The 16,431-nt window shown below is 42.2% G+C and overlaps 1 protein-coding gene across 5 annotated transcripts in view; it reads left to right on the top strand.

The window, feature by feature from the left end:
* Nucleotides 1–77: 77 nt before the first annotated feature.
* IDS (iduronate 2-sulfatase) overlaps nucleotides 78–16,431 on the top strand; it is a 46,343-nt gene continuing 29,989 nt past the window's right edge. Inside the window, exons 1-4 of one of the 5 annotated variants that reach the window (XM_074962620.1) lie at nucleotides 78–281; nucleotides 3,876–3,939; nucleotides 13,859–13,932; nucleotides 14,399–14,481. The gene's annotated coding sequence lies outside the window, so the exon portion shown is untranslated. Of the gene's footprint in view, nucleotides 282–3,875; nucleotides 3,940–13,283; nucleotides 13,303–13,858; nucleotides 13,933–14,398; nucleotides 14,482–16,431 lie in introns of those variants that run through there. The other 4 variants (XM_074962619.1, XM_074962623.1, XM_074962621.1 and 1 more) reach the window with 4 other exon arrangements.

The following is a 16,431-nucleotide window of genomic DNA, read 5'->3' on the forward strand; positions in this document are numbered from 1 at the left end:
ATGATTCTTTCTGCTTGCCCCGCCCCCCGTTGCTGAGCAGCGCTCTTAGGCCCCGCCCACCTCCTAGGCTTTCCAAAGCCCGACTTCCCGCCATGCCTTTGGCTGGAGCCTAGCCCCGTCCCGCGGGCTGTGGGAGGTGCCGCAGCCTTTGGATACTCGTGACCCAGCCCCAGCGGGAAGCAGCTCCCGCCCTGGCGTTACCCCGGGAAGGCTCCAGTGGTGGCTGAGCCCTGGCGGCTGCTCGCAGGCTCCAGGGCCAGGCTTGGGACGACACAGGAGAGGTGGGCGCCCTTTGGCCTGGCCGGCTGCTCTCGCCCCGCCATGGCTGGGCCAGCGCCCTGAGGAGAGGGCGCGGTGGTGGCAAGACGGTGATTCTTGAGTGTGTGGCTTTGTAGTGATGAGATGCCGAGGGGCCAACCCAGAGGTCGTCTCTCTGCAATCCTGGTTCCTAGAAGGAGTTGGGATGCTCTTGCGAATAGTCCCCAGATTTAAACAATTAGGGACAGGAAACTGAGCATTCCTGGGGTAAATAGACCGTGGCTTTGGAATTCGCTTTGCTGATTTGTCCGGAAGAGCCCAGATTTGTGGACATTCAGGATACTTTGGAAAGCACATCTGGTATATGAAAAAAGAAAAGGAGGACTTGTGGCACCTTAGAGACTAACCAATTTATCTGAGCATGAGCTTTCGTGAGCTACAGCTCACTTCATCGGATGCATCGGATGCTGTAGCTCATGAAAGCTCATGCTCAAATAAATTGGTTAGTCTCTAAGGTGCCACAAGTACTCCTTTTCTTTTTGCGAATACAGACTAACACGGCTGCTACTCTGAAACCTGGCATATGAAAGGCATTTTGTGAGCCGGGTTAGTTTAACTTTAAAACCAAAATATTCTGAACAGAATCTCCTTTATGCCCTTCTGCTCCTGTCTTTCCCTTGTTCTTGTTTGACTTAATATAGTCTAATATTCTAACTAACCATTGTTCCTGAATACTGATGATCTGTAGGTGGTAACTTGGGTCTACTTCTAGGCCTTTCACTTTTCAGAAAGAGCACACTAGCTGCGTCTTCAGTATGCTTTTACCTTGACAGGTGGTGATATTGACCTTTGTTCCATTGAACTGACTAAACTTACATTAAAGTAAAACACTAATAAATGTAAACTCTTTACCACTCTCAGCTTTATATGAAATATGCTAGCTTTCGTGGCCCATATTCCAATCCACACAGAGCTAGCTTTAGCATGTTAAGGCAGCCTGCAAAACAATACTTTGCTTGCCCCATTGATGCAATGTAATAGTTTTCTGTCCACTCTTACATCCCTAGGCACAGGTCTGGCCTAAGGATTTTGGGGACTGCCAGCAAGGTTAATTCTTTGGATACTCTGCAGTTATAACTGAATCATTTTACAAAAGAAGTTTGTGTTTGTAAAATATTTTAATTCCCCAAGCCTCCAGATGCAGACGTGAGGCCCAGTGGCTTGTTCCTTTCAAACCTAGTGAATGGTTTACATCCATTTTATGTTGTCAGGGCTGTGCCCAAGGGAAAAGCCTATTAGAAATGTGTTTATACTTAATAAATGAAAGCTGACATTTTTCTTTCTATTTTTAGTTTCATCAAAACAGGGAGCCTGCTGCTGTGAACTTTGTGGATCTCCTTGTTCTAAAGCAGTGGTTTTCAACCTTGTTGCATTTGAGGACCCCTAAAAAGTTTCAAATGGAGATGTTGACCCCTTTGGAAATCTTAGACATAGTCTGCGGCCCTGAGGTTGAAAACCACTGTTCAATGGTAACAACAACCTTTTGCGGAATCCTTAGATATAGTCTGCGGACCCCAGATTGAAAACCACTGCTGTAAAGTGCAGAGGGAAGCAGCACCATGGTAATAATCATTCTTGGCATATATTTAGCACTTTCCCCCATAGATCGCAAAGTATTTTACAAAGGTGGGTAAATATTATCTTGATTTTTACAGATGGAGAAACTGAGGAACAGAGAAGTGGCTTACTTAGGGCTTGTACACACTAGCCTTTGTCGGTATAACTTATGTTACTCAGGGGTGTGAAAAAGCCATCCTCCTGATGGATGTAAGTTACACCAACTTAATTACCAGTGGGGTAAGCAGACCTTCTCCCACCAACATAACTACCGCTGTGACAGGATCCCTGGGGTGCAGTCTGGGACTGTGGGACCACTGTGCCCCCTAAACTCTCTCCAGCCTGGGCTGTCTCACAACCCCTTGCTGGTGACCAGCAGCAAACCCATGTAATCACTCAGCACAACCGCATGTGGAGCTAAGGCACCAGAGCCAACCCCCCACCCCCCCCAGCTCCCCGCACTGTATCTCAGGAGTATACCATCTTGCACTGCTCAAGATGGGCAGTGCAGATTTATTAATTAGGTCAGTACTTCATCAATGGAAAGTGGCTATACACCAGCCTTTGCAAAACCTGAGCAGATTTGCCAAACACTTCATACAAACTCACTGGTAAAGATAAACAGTAAAACAAATGTATTGACTACAAAACATAGATATTAAGTGATAGGCAAAATGTCAGACTTAGTTACCAAAAGAAATAAAATATAAGCACTCAATCTAAACTGTCAACCCTATTAGACTGGGCAACAACTAGACTAAGCAGTTTTTTTTCACCCCACTGGATATTGCGGTCCTTAATATACAGATTTGTCCGTTAAATTTGGGCCGGTCTCCTCTGTTGGCGTCTTCAGTCTTCTCTGTGTCTTTGTTGCTTGCAGCATAGGTGGGGGGCAGGAGGAAAGGCACAGCATGTGGCCACTGTTTCTGTTTCATAACCTTAGTCCCAGGTGCTTGGGGAGCACAAGTCCAAGCATGTTTGGGGACATTGCTGAGTCTCCAAGCAAAGTTGAGCAATTCCCCTGATGTGGCCTCATGCAGGTGAATCAATGAATTATAGCTCCCTTGCTGGACAATGGTTGTTGATGGGTTGTTTAACACCCCGGCCAGGTGTTGGTTACTTTCCTTGCTGTTGCCTCTGGGGAGATATCATCTGGCTGATTCCCCAATTTACAGCGTATTTTACTGTCAGCCTTTCAACACAATTCTCCTAACTTCATATGCATTAGTGATATACATATATGGATAGAGAAATGACTTTCAGCAGATCATAACCTTTCTCCTGATACCTTACAAGGCATGCTTTATATGTAATGTCACAATTATATACAGATGAGGAATATGGGGGGTTACTGGGTGCTCTCCCAAGATACAGAATGTCACAACCGTGTCTCACAGAGGCGGATTTATTATGCTGACTGGAAAGCTCTCTCCCATCGGCAGAGAGTATCTGCAGTAGCAGCCCTACAGCAGCACAGCTGCATTGGCGCAGCTGCACTGCTGTAGTGATTCTAGCGTAGACTAGCTCTTAATGTCACACAGCAAGTCACCGGCAGAGGAAAAACAGAACTCTGGTCTCAGTCTGGTGCTCTTTTCACTGGACTATGCTGCCTCGCAATGGAGAGGAGGGGCAGTGTGGAGAAGAGAAGGCTGTGAAATACCAGCATCCTGTCTCAGACTATAACGTCATCAGTAGCCCTTCTGCTGACTAACTGAGCTGAGATAGGGGTTTGGGGTGTGGAGTGGAATAAGGGAATGGCTGCTCCATCAAGCATGTTTTCCTCTTAGAATGACATAATCTGAGCTGGAATATCCTTTGGAAGTTAATGCTGCTCCCTACGCACGACCTTCCTCCCAACTAGTGTTCAGGGAGCTGGAATACTGGTGGCAGATGGGAACACTGTGGCAGCACAGCAACTGAGACAGCTCTGATGCCAGGCCTGGGGAGCATGGATGTAAAGGGAATTTTTCACCATATATTTTTTTCCCTTCTGATCTCAGATCTATGGGAGGTTTGAAGACCGTATTCCCTTGCACCAGTGCCATCAGATCAGCCCTTCTCAAGGTAGCTAAGCTGCATGATTAGAAATACCATATGATTTTTGTAGTGTCATCTTCCCCCTCCCTTTAATATCTGAAGGGAATATGGGGTTCATGTTTAAAAATATTGTTGGCTTTCCAGTTATGAAGACCCTTAAGGTCATTGTAAAAATATTGCATTGGGGGCCTGAAGCTTTTAAAAGGGATGTATAATCGGCTTTGATCTTTATAAATAACTTGTATTAAAAACAAAAACATAAATTTTAAAAATTCCATAACTTGGTTGTATTACTTAAAAAAGTAAGGGTCTTTGCCCCACTGATGGATTGTGGAATGTTTTGCTGTGTAAAATGCAGTGGAGACAAAATTGTAGACTAATGGAAGGAGGAGACAATGTTGTAGAATAATGCTTTTTATCAGACATGGCAAAAAGTCCAGAGGTCATTTTAATAGACAAGACTTAGGTAATTGATAAGATTTTATAATTTAATTTGAAGAGCATTCAGTACCAATCCCCAGATCATCTTGCACATTGTACTGATTCTATGAGAATTACATTTTACTTTCCCATCTGTACTGTAATCCTAAATCCCACATGGCCCTTCAGTTTACCTTATTTTCCTTCCCCCCCCCCCCCCCCATAATAAGTCTTTCCAGTCTCCTCATGTTGTGTTCAGTCCCTGTGGGCTATGATGCAGCGTTGAAAGTAGTTATATAAATTTTCTTCAAATTGAATGTGAGCTATCAGGTAAAATGAATTTTTATACCATTACCTAGTGCTCTTGGGACAGTTTGAAGGTAATAAGCAGCTTGTTACAAGACAGTAATTGTGGCTTTTTAGTACATTTGATCACTCATTCTTTCTGGAATAAAAATCCAAACCCCATTAAATCCCACAGTTGTAAGGACAAAAGTGTCATAAACCCCTATCCTGCAGTGAGCTGTTTGTGGACTGAGACCATATTTTGTAGGAAAAGTTTAGACTCTTACTATAAATCAAATATGCAATTGAAACTACTTTGTTGCTAATGGAGGAATGTATAGCTTCGTGAGGTAAGATAACACTGAATTACTAAAAACTTCGAACTAAGGCATAACTAGACCCCTAAAGTCCCAACCCTACAAGGTGATTCACAAGTGGGGACTCCTGTTGAAGCAGAAGGCAACTTATGGTAGGTGAGGAATTGCTACACAATCTTAAAAAATCAAACAAACATGCAGTTACGTTGTATTATCTTTTAGGGATTTATGGGGCAGGGCCAGTGTTTACCCACACAGCCTTTGTCCATGTAGTCAAAAGTTTAATTTTTAGTAAACTTGGTCAAGAGGAGATGATGGAAGACTGCAAAGCCAATGTTAAACTTCCTGCAGCTGAATTTATAACGTGACTCTACTCTGAAAAAGACTCCTGTAAAAATGGCATCATGGGGTTCCATATTTACTGTGTCTCAGTTCCAGGGCAAAGACCCACACAAGTGGAATAGGATGGAGGTTCATTCATAGACTCTAGGGCCAGAAGGGACCATCATGATCTAGTCTGACCTCCCCAGTCCTACAAACACAGCATGTACTCATGTTAACTCATTTGAGTGGCCTCATTAGAGGCAATAAGACTATGCATATGTCAGGGTTCCCTCCCCACTCTGAACTCTAGGGTACAGATGTGGGGACCCGCATGAAAGACCCCCTAAGCTTATTTCTACCAGCTTAGGTTAAAAACTTTCCCAAGGCACAAATTCTTCGTTGTCCTTGGACGGGATTGCTACCACCACCAAGTGAGTTAGACAAAGATTCAGGAAAAGGACCACTTGGAGTTCCTGTTTCCTCAAAATATCCCCCCAAGCCCTTTACCCCCTTTCCTGGGGAGGCTTGAGAATAATATACCAACCAAATAGGTAGACAAGGTGAGCACAGACCAGACCCTCGGGAGACTAAGGGGGGATATGATAGAGGTATATAAAATCATGAGTTGTGTGGAGAGAGTGAATAAGGAAAAGTTATTTACTTGTTCCCCTAATATAAGAAACAGGGGCCACCAAATGAAATGAATGGGTAGCAGGTTTAAAACAAATAAAAGGAAGTTCTTCACTCAGCGCACAGTCAACCTGTGGAACTCCTTGCCTGAGGAGGTTGTGAAGGCTAGGACTATAACAGGGTTTAAAAGAGAACTGGATAAATTCATGGAGGTTAAGTCCATTAATGGCTATTAGCCAGGATGGGTAAGGAATGGCGTCCCTAGCCTCTGTTTGTCAGAGGGTGGAGATGGATGGCAGGAGAGAGATCACTAGATCATTACCTGTTAAGTTCTCTCCCTTTGGGGCACCTGGCATTGGCCACTGTTGGTAGACAGGATACTGGGCTGGATGGACCTTTGGTCTGACCCAGTATGGCCGTTCTTATGTTCTTTAGGAGTCTAAAAACCAATGAGGTTTTTAAAAACAGAACTTTATTATAAAGAAAAAGTAAAAGAAGCACCTCTGTAAAATCAGGATGGAAGATAATTTTACAGGGTAATAAGATTTAAAACACAGAGGATTCCCCTCTAGGCAAAACTTTAAAGTTACAAAGAACAGGAATAAACCTCCCTCTTAGCATAGGGAAAATTCACAAGCTAAATCAAAAGATAATCTAATGCATTTCCTTGCTTTACTTACAATTTTTGTAATCTAGATGCTTATTTCAGGTAGGGTTTAGGAGAGGTTTTTTTTTTCTGCCCTGGTCTCTCTTTGTCCTGGAGAGAACAACAAAGAAAACACAAACAAAAAACCTCCCCCACAGATTTGAAAGGATCTTCTTCCCTTATTGGTCCTTTTGGTCAGGTGCCAACCAGGTTATTTGAGCTTCTTAACTCCTTACAGGTAAAGGAGGGATTTTATGCTACCCTTAGCTGTATGTTTATGACAGCATATGTTGAAAGTTATGCATATGTCTTTGCAGAACCAGGATCTAGGTGTTACTTGTAACAATAGTAGCTGCCAGAAATAAATGTGGGGCCAGATGCTCAGTTGATGTCTACCACTATGGACTTCAATGGAGCTACACTGATTGATGCCAGATGAGGATCTGGCATGTGATTTTTAAGTTGACATTGTCCCTCTAAAATTAACTCCTGAACTTTCTTAAGTATTTTGTGCCTGAATGCTGAATGGCTTGACTGGGCCCTAATGTTTCTCTAAATAGTTCCTCTTTGAAAAAGTAATGATTTATCTTTCTAATCAGAATATATCATAGCCCCTATTGTGCAAATTTTTGCTTATAATTGTGTCTTTTCAGATAATGAAGAACATTTTAATTGTGAAAGCTGAGAACATTTAAAAGATTGTTCACAGTAATTCTTTCCTGAAAAAGAGACTTTCAGTGGGAGGTTAGGATCCTTTTCCAAACAAAAGGTTCTGCTACTGTAATTTACCTTCAGTGTTTTTTGCTCTTGGAGAGATAATGTGTTACCTCATTTTAGTTTTATTATACATGAAAGGACAAAGACTCATACTCGTGAGAAATGGAACATGGTTGAATCTTAGTGCGTGGTGGGTGAGATCATCTGTACCTGCTAATGACCTTTTCGCTGTTGAATCAGCATGAAGGGATTTTATACCATCCTTGAGGGCTTGCTGAGGATAGCCAAAGCTTTGTAGATCAAAGTCCTGCATTGCTACATTCCCCCCTCCTCCCACACACACACCCCTCCCCTAATTTATAAAATTTCTTCACTATCCAGGATTCTTAAAAAGGTGTTCAGCCCTGTGTTTTGGCTGTCACACTGTATCATGTATAGTATCAGAAGGGTCTACACTACGTGGAGTGAAATGACAAAACCTTGAGCTAGCATTATCCTTTTATATGATCTACAAGGAAAATGACAAAACAGATAAATATAGTATCATTGGGAATCTTGTCTAGACTCTGCACCCTTCACAAATGTGACTTGATTTTCCACTTCCATAAACCAATTGTTTGTTTGTTTTGCCTGGGCCATGAATAGATTACTGATAACAAAAGCACTGTATGTGTGAGACAAAAATTCAGGGTATGTTCAGAGGCTCAAAATAATTGTTATTTATGAAGGATTTTACATTATTATGTTTTTCTCAAGATGTAGCCATGTTTTCATAATGAGCAGTCTGTGGACAATATCATTTTAAAAGCTACAATTAAATAATAGTAGCAAACTAGCAAACGCATCCTTGCATTTCTAGGAAACAACCTGCTTTAACAATTTATAAATGAATTAATTCTGTTCTAATTCTAATGTTACTTTCTGCTAAAGAACTTTGCAATTGTGAAACAATTAATATGATGCTGTGTGGGAAAAATTGGCCATGCTTGAAACAACTTAAAAAACAGATTAGTTACAAAACTCCTGGGTGCACAAGCGCACACACAGACGCACAAACACACACAGCCAGTTGTTAGACATTTCTCTCTTTATTTTGCTCAGTTGGCTGAGTGCCACTTCTTCATATGATTGATGTTTCTTACCAGATAAAATTTAGATCCAACCACCTATTAAATAATTATGGAAGTGTGATCTGTTGTTACAGCTTAAACTGGATGGTAAATACAGGCGACTAATCCATTTAGGAAAGACAGCTTGTGTCCTGCTATTCCAAAAGAGGAATTGTAGAGGATTTACAAGGGAGATCGCAGTAGCATTCTGATTTTCTGCCACACATGCTAGTCTGATGTTTAGAGAGTGATATCCCCAGAGATGTGTGTGAAAAATGATGGTTGCATTGAATCAGGCAACAGGTCAGTACAGGCCAATGTTTCCTTATTAGAAATAACTCACTTTTCCAAAGCGAAAAAGCAGTTTAAGTATAAGTAACATAATCCAAATTAATTTTGACATTACTTTTAAAAATGGGTGTTTGGGGGGGAAAATGTCTTTATAATGGTGGGTTTTTTTTAAAGAGTAGTAATGAATGTAAAAGAAAAGTAACCAAGATGTAGAATAGTTAGAATAGCTATTATGTATTTATTTAAGTTTTCTGCTGTAAAAAAGATTAAGCTGTTTTCGGGGAAGGGGCCATGACTAAACTTTAAAAAGTAGAAGCTTTCCAGGTGATTAGTCCTTAGAAGTTATTGCCAGCCCAGTTTGGGGAAAAAATCAATTGTTTATCAATCAGTTATGTTGTCAGAAGCTGGGAATGAGCAGCAGGGGATGGATTACTTGATGATTACCTGTTCTGTTCACTCCCTCTGGAGCACCTGGCACTGGCCACTGTCGGTAGACAGGGTACTAGGCTAGATGGACCATGACTCAGTATTGACCGTTCTTATTCTTGGAATCAGTTTTTGCATATATACAATATGAAATGTCTACTGAGTCCAGATTTGCATGTTATTTATGGAACAATGATCTAATGTAAATACACAGTATTGATGTTACCTCGTTACATGGGTGTGGTTTTACATTGCTCTTTCACTGTGCAGTCCCAAAATTGCAGATTTTTTTCAACTAAGAAACAATGGAAATACACAATGAAATAAGTCAAGAGTCTGACCAATATCTTCAAACCTGGATGCCTAAAGCTAGTCTCCTGTATCTGTATTTGGACACTAAATAAGTGGCCTGAATTTCAAAAGCACTAAGCTCCTAGCAGGTCCTACTGAAGTCAGCCCAGGACAATTAAATCCAAAAATTTACATCAATGTAACGTTGATGTTGTAATTTAAGTAATTCAAAAGTCAGGAAATACAAAAATGAATTGTGGCTCCGCTGACGTCTGGCAAAACTCCCACTGACTACAGTGAGGACAGGATTTCACCCCAAGTTCTCATAGCAGCCTTAACTTGCCATGTTGGCTAGCCTCTCTTCATTTCATTGAGACAATGGGATTCACACTTGCCTAAGAAATGCATTATCAAACCCATAGACTATTTTGGATTCAGTGTATCCCTTGACGTACAATGGTCCAAATTCTCTGAGATATTCACAAATAACTTAAAGGAGAGGTAGCTTGAATGTGTAAGTGAAATGTGGCGAAGATCACTATGAAAACTATAACTTTGACATTTCCTCATACTGGAGTATTTAAAAGGAAAACTAAGGTTAATGTCACCTTTTGTATTTAAGTTCAATTTTTAATATTTTGATGTTCCTATTTATTATTTGTTTTATTTTTGCTTATTTGATGTAAAGGAATTTATTTCATACACTTCCTTCATCCACATTAAATAATACTGAGGATAGGACACTCAGAGAGAGTGACTTGGTTTTCCTGCTAAGCTGGGCCAATTAAAACAAAACACATTTTAATGAAGCCAAATGCAAGGTTATATACCTCTATGACCAAAGAATGTATGGCTGCTTGTGGGGACCATATTCTAGAAAGCCACAATTCTGAAAAGGATCCAGGGGTCAACAACTGAACATGAACTTGCAGTGCAATGCTGTGGCTAAACGGGCTAATGTGATTCTTGGATGTATTATAAACATGGGAGCAGTGAGTAGGATAGTGATTTATTCCTCTGTATATATTGGTCTGACCAATACTGGAATATCTTGTCCAGTTCTGGTGTTTACATTTTTAAAAGAATGTTGAAAAATTGGAGTGGGGACAGTGAAGAGTGCAAAAGATGATCCAAGAGCTGGAAAAAATGCCTGACAGTGAGAGACTGAAAGAGTTTAATCTCTTCTAGCATATTACAAAGAAGATGTATAAGTACCTTCATGAGCAGAAAATATGAGGTACTAAAGGGTGTTTTAACCTAATGGAGAAAGGCATAACAAATCAATGGCTAGAAGTTAAAACCAGACAAACTCAAATTAGAAATAAGGCACAACATTTTAACAGTGAAGATGATTAACCACTGGCACAAACTATCTTGGGATGTTGTGGATTCTCCATCTTCAAGTCAAGACTGGATGCCTTTCTGGAAAACATGCTCTTAGTCAGACAAGTTATTGGGTCAATACAGGAGTAACTGATGATCTAATGTTCCATTTTAGCGTTAAAAATTTATGAGCGTATGGGCAGCGGTGGATATCATAGGCTGGGGGAGGCTGTTCCTTCCCAAACAGCCTGGCGTGGCCCTGTGCACGCTCTGCCCCTAGGCCCCCTTCTGCAGTTCCCGGCGCTCTGCCCTGGCCCAGGCTGGTAGGGGCTGACCAGCCTGCCTCAGGGACTCGGGGCTGCTGGCACTGGGGCCACGCTGCCCGCCTCGCACTCAGGCCGCACTGCCCAGCCGCCAGGTGCTCTGGGTCTGAAGGTGCTGCAGTCGTGCTGCCCGATGCACCAGGATGCGGGTGCTATGTCCGTTCTGCCTGGCTATCCGGTGTACCAGGGCTGGGGGCGCTGTGGCTGTGCCGTCTGGCGCAGGGGGTCATGGTGGGGGTGCTCTGGGCTCCTTTGGGGGATAGGGAGGGGCGGGGTCTCAGGCGTAAGGGGAGGGGCCAGGGGCTAGCCTCTCCCAACGGCCAGGTCACCAGCCGCCCATGTATAAGTGCTACCTGTAGCTTTTAGCTAACCAATATTGCACCACAAGTGGATGCTAGTAAGAAAAAAAACACCAATAATTTTAGATTGTAGTTTCTTTAAAAGGATGGGAGATAAAGTACATGTGCAAGTTCTTCAGGTGCTGTTAATGGAGCTAAGGCAATTTAAATAAATGGGACTAGGCCAATTAACAGCAACTAAGGATCTAGACTAGTGATGCTGAACCCCCCACCAGTGGGCCGTTTGTGACACAATCAGCACACAGCTGCGGTCCATGTATGGCCCTGAGGAAGTCACAGGTAGTGTATATATATTGTTTGGATACGGCTCACATAACACAGAGAGAGCTGTATATGTGGCCCACAATGGTAAACAGGTTGAGAACCACTGATCTAGACCCATATTTATATCTGACAATATGCATTATTATGATTTATGTTGTTTTTACTGAGTGCTACAGGAGTATGTAGCACTTGAAATCATTCATCCACTCCTGTGGATTTCCTGAAAGATGTCATACCATCTGCAGAGGTGCTGGAAAATTGCAGGTGCTATTCATGTTTCTTTGTCTCTATTGTTGGCATGCATTTGTGCGGCTGCCAAGATGCCCAACCACACATCAGGAAGCCCGGCTTTCTGCGGTACACATTCAGCTCTGATGAGATGGGGTGGACATGCAAGGATGGGGAACTAGAGAGAAAGAAGCAGGTGCAAGGCAAGGATGGAGAAATTGCAAACAGCAGTGATGGAAGACAAGAGACAAGGAAAAGTTAAAGTGGGTGTCAGAAAGCATTGGCAACCACACAAGGCAGAAGAAGAGTGAGGAAAAAGAGAGGGAAAAAATTTACCATAATATGAGAAAAATAAATAGGAAAGGAAATTGGAAGACAAATAGCAACAACAGAAAGAGAATCTTAGCACTCACATGGCTGGGAAAGGGGCAGGGTGTAGGTTATTAACAGGACAGACAGCATCTTTGGATAGGATAGCTCACTCCTTTCCTAAGGCACTCAAAGAATTGCCAGAAGTGTTCCATCCATTTTTGATCTGAAAAGAAAGGTCTCAAAACGTCACTTGAAATGCTACAGTCTTGATTTGCATGGTGGTTTCCCGAAGGCTTGTGTAACTTGTTTAGAAAAGAGAACAATCGTGCACAATGTAATTGGGCAAGACTAAATGACAGGAAAAGAGCTATTGCAAGACATAAAGCAACCAAGCAGCAGAGGCTGGTTGAGGATAATGCCCACAGATACTACCATAAAACAAAGCCAAAATAAAATTAACAAGAAATGATCTTAACTCGAGAATTGTTCATAATTTAAAAGTCCAGTAAAACAGCGCTCTGAACCTAAGAATATTCATGAAAGGCTGACAGAGTAAATCAAGGAGATACTTCTTTCACAGTCAGGATGTTTGGCTGACTGCCCATGAGGTGAAATAGTTTCCCCAAGGGACAGAGTTAGAAAAGAAATCACGAGATGCAAAAAAATATGCTAAAAAGGAGCCATCTCTGAAGCACATAGATCTTATCCTGTCTAGCCCAACCTGCATGTTCCTAAAGATCTTCACCTTTAGGGCAATGAACCTGGTCACAGCATTATTCTAAAAAGGACCTAAAAAAACCCCAACCCCCCTAGGTAAACGTTCCCAAAATAAACATACAGAAAATTAGATGCCATTGATTGATCAGCTGATTTCCGCCTCCTTCCCTCCCCCCCCCCTTTCCATTTGGAGTCAGCAGCTGCTTTCATAGCTGACAAACATGTTTGCTGACATTCCCCCACTTGTAAAATGCCACTGGGGTCTCGGTCAGCATCAACAAAGCCAGACTCTGCAGCTGGGAAACTGCAGCCTGAGCTGAGAACAGGATCAAGCATGCGGACCCTGTCAGGAAAGCAGCAGGACCTACAAGAGGGCATCCAGACAAACGCAACAGGCTTTCCGAAGGGGTGGGTGTGTTTCTCATTTGTCTTGTGCTGCTGCATTCAGGTGAGGCTAGAAACCCCAGAGCAGCAGGCAGCAAATACAGATCTGTTGTTTTGCAGACCCCAAGGGTCTGAGGTGCCCTATCTGAACCCAGACAACTGAGTGTGACCAATGGGGAGAAACCACCAGACTATGGGGACGTCTAGGTCTAGTGGCACATGGAGCTGGGGGTTCCCAGGGCTAGCAGGTCCCTGTAACCCCCCCCCCACCCCTCCCCAGTGTTGGACTGCAAGCAGGCCCAGTCACTCCAAGGAGGAGGGTGGGCGTCGCGCATGCGCCGGTGGAAGCCCAGCGCTCTCCTGGGGTCCATGTAAGTTTGCTCCCAGGACTCTGGTCCCTTCTTTCCCAGCAGCGATGTTCTGGGCACATCGCTTCATCGGCTCCACCACGCTGCCGCTCTTCTCCCCCGCCTGGGGAGATGCGGTCACTGGTGTCTCCCGCGGCCCAGGCCGTCTTCGTGGCTCTCTTTCTCTTTGTCATTGTGTTAATTCTCTATGTGATTCTCTGGTACATTTGCAGGGACGTCGACAACGACTACATCTGAATACAGATCCAGTGGGATGGGATGAGCGCTGGGACCCGAGCCTGGCAAGGTAACGCATGCACAGAGGCATAGACAGCCTCTTGCTTTCGCTCAGGGTTGTGGAAAAGGGGGGTTATCTGCAAATAGGCAATTGCAGCATTTGTGATTTGAGAGCAATCGCTAGCTGAAAACCTCACCCCAAACAAACGTATTGTAATTGACAAGATATGGGTAAACAGTACCCCTGAGATGTCACAGGAAAATAACCTTGGTTTGCTTCTTCCTGGCTAATGGTATTTTTTCCCTTCTTCTTTTTCCCCTTTGAACTATGAGATGCCTTTACCTGCTTTGATACTGATTTAACACAAAAAGGCATAACTTATTTAATACAAGTTTTTGTAAAGTGTGCAGTAACTTCTATTCACAGTTCAGGGATTTCAGACTTAAGGGGTATTAACCAGAGCTGCTTCGGGGTGTGGTTAATACAGGATGTGTGTGTTAATTTCCTCTTGTCTGATTTGATTTTGTAAAAACAGAAAAATCCCATGCAGATCTCAAGTCGTTTGTGGAGGAAGGGGCTGATTCTAGCATAGTCTTGATCCATACAGTTAATTTGCAGGTTAGTTTAGTAACCTCAAAATTTGGCTGATTTATACCTTATCACTAATATATTTAGTCTTTCCCCACCCCTTCCATGGGGTACAATGCTGTGTAAACATCATCATCATCATCATCATCATCATCATAATAAATATTTTAAATACAGAAGTGATCACGGATTGTGGAGTTATTTTGTTGCTCAACGAACTTCAAAGAAAAGAAAAATTAAATATAAGATAGTAGTTTCCATTGTTAAGGCAAAAACAGGTAGTCTCTTGTTTTATTCCATCCGGATTCCTTTTGGAGTTTCCTAATGATCTGATTATCCTTTCTCAGTCTGAGTGATAGTGGGAACAAGTGGCCACTTTTGGGGATAATTAATTGCTATAGCCTGATGAATTTTCTTTTGCTAAAATGTATTTTGAAGCTGCAATTTTATTAATAGTCTAAAAAGTTTTCTGTATAGCAATGCCCAGTATCAGTGATAGTCTGTTAAACTCAGGTGGCTGATATTGTCACACCTGAAATGCTATGGTCCATACACCTGTCATGACTTACATATAGAAGGCATATGTTTTAATTAACACAATGTTGTTTTTATTTTTTGGATTTCCCCGAGGAAATCTTGATATACAGTTCCTTAAATTATTTTCCTTATTGATACTTTTAGCGCTTATACCAGAATAGGAATATTAAAATACCCCCCATGCAACCTTTAAAACCTATTATCCCTGTATCGCTAACCAAACGTATATGGTAAGTATCAGTTGGACTTTCTGTTAACTATATGCTTATGTGCTCCGCTGGATTGAGGCCAACATGTTCAGCAACTTGTAGGGGGCTGAACACTTTCTGGTCCCAATCCAGAGGGTTTCTAGCTTGAGCACCTCAAACTGATCTCAAATGCTGAGGTATAGCAGAAGAAGAAAGTTTCTGAGGAACTCAAGACTTAATTCATTTAGAACTTTATAAGTTAAAAACAACTTCTTAAATTTACCTGTAAATGGTTCAGAAAGATGTGCAAAACATGGGGCATAGATGTCACTTTGTCTCATGAGACTGTGCTGTTAATCAATCAAGCAGCTCTGTTCTGCTGTAACTGTAGTTTCTGGATGATCTGGAGGTGTAATCACACACAGACCACATTGTACATACGGTAAGCCAGTCTGGAGACAACTAAAGGAAGCCATGTGAACATCACTATTCAGGTCTTTTAAAGATCTTGGTAAGTTTCTCCATCAAAGGAAAGGAAGCAAGCTCCGGATATTTCAAATATTTTTTAAAAGGCAGAAAAATATTTATAATGCCATCTTTATACATCATAAAGGGCAAAACCAACTTAATTTTGTTCTTACTTTGCAGTTCACCTTTAAAAGTCCTGTTCTGGGATCACAGAACTTACCTGTATGTTTCTGGTCTATTCCACGTAGAGAAGACTGGTGACCTTTGAAAGGGGGTAGACAAACTGATACATGATATACAAAGTAAAAACGGCCTTAAGTGATATGGAGCACAGACACCTGCCTTCTTTTGTACCAAATTTTTAACTTTTCAGTGGTGATAAGTCAGGTGACACCAGTTGGTGAAGGATAAAAAAAAAAAAAAAAAGGGTCCAATGCCATGAAGTTAAATGTGAAACCCCTGCAACTCTTACAGTGTGGAAGAAGTTTATTTTTCCGCCTCAGATATGTTGCAAAACAATTTAAGGTTTGGAAAGCCCCAGACTTATCATAGAATATCAGGGTTGGAAAGGACCTCAGGAGGTCATCAAGTGCAACTCCCTGCTCAAAGCAGGACCAATTCCCAACTAAATCATCCCAACTAGGGCTTTGTCAAGCCTGACCTTAAAAACCTCTAAGGAAGGAGATTCCACCACCTCCCTAGGTAACCCATTCCAGTGCTTCAGTGAAAAAGTTTTTCCAAATATCCAACCTAAACCTCTCCCACTGCAACTTGACCCCACGAAGAC

The sequence above is a fragment of the Natator depressus genome, chromosome 9 (assembly GCF_965152275.1).
Source record: "Natator depressus isolate rNatDep1 chromosome 9, rNatDep2.hap1, whole genome shotgun sequence".
Classification (NCBI taxonomy): domain Eukaryota; kingdom Metazoa; phylum Chordata; order Testudines; family Cheloniidae; genus Natator; species Natator depressus.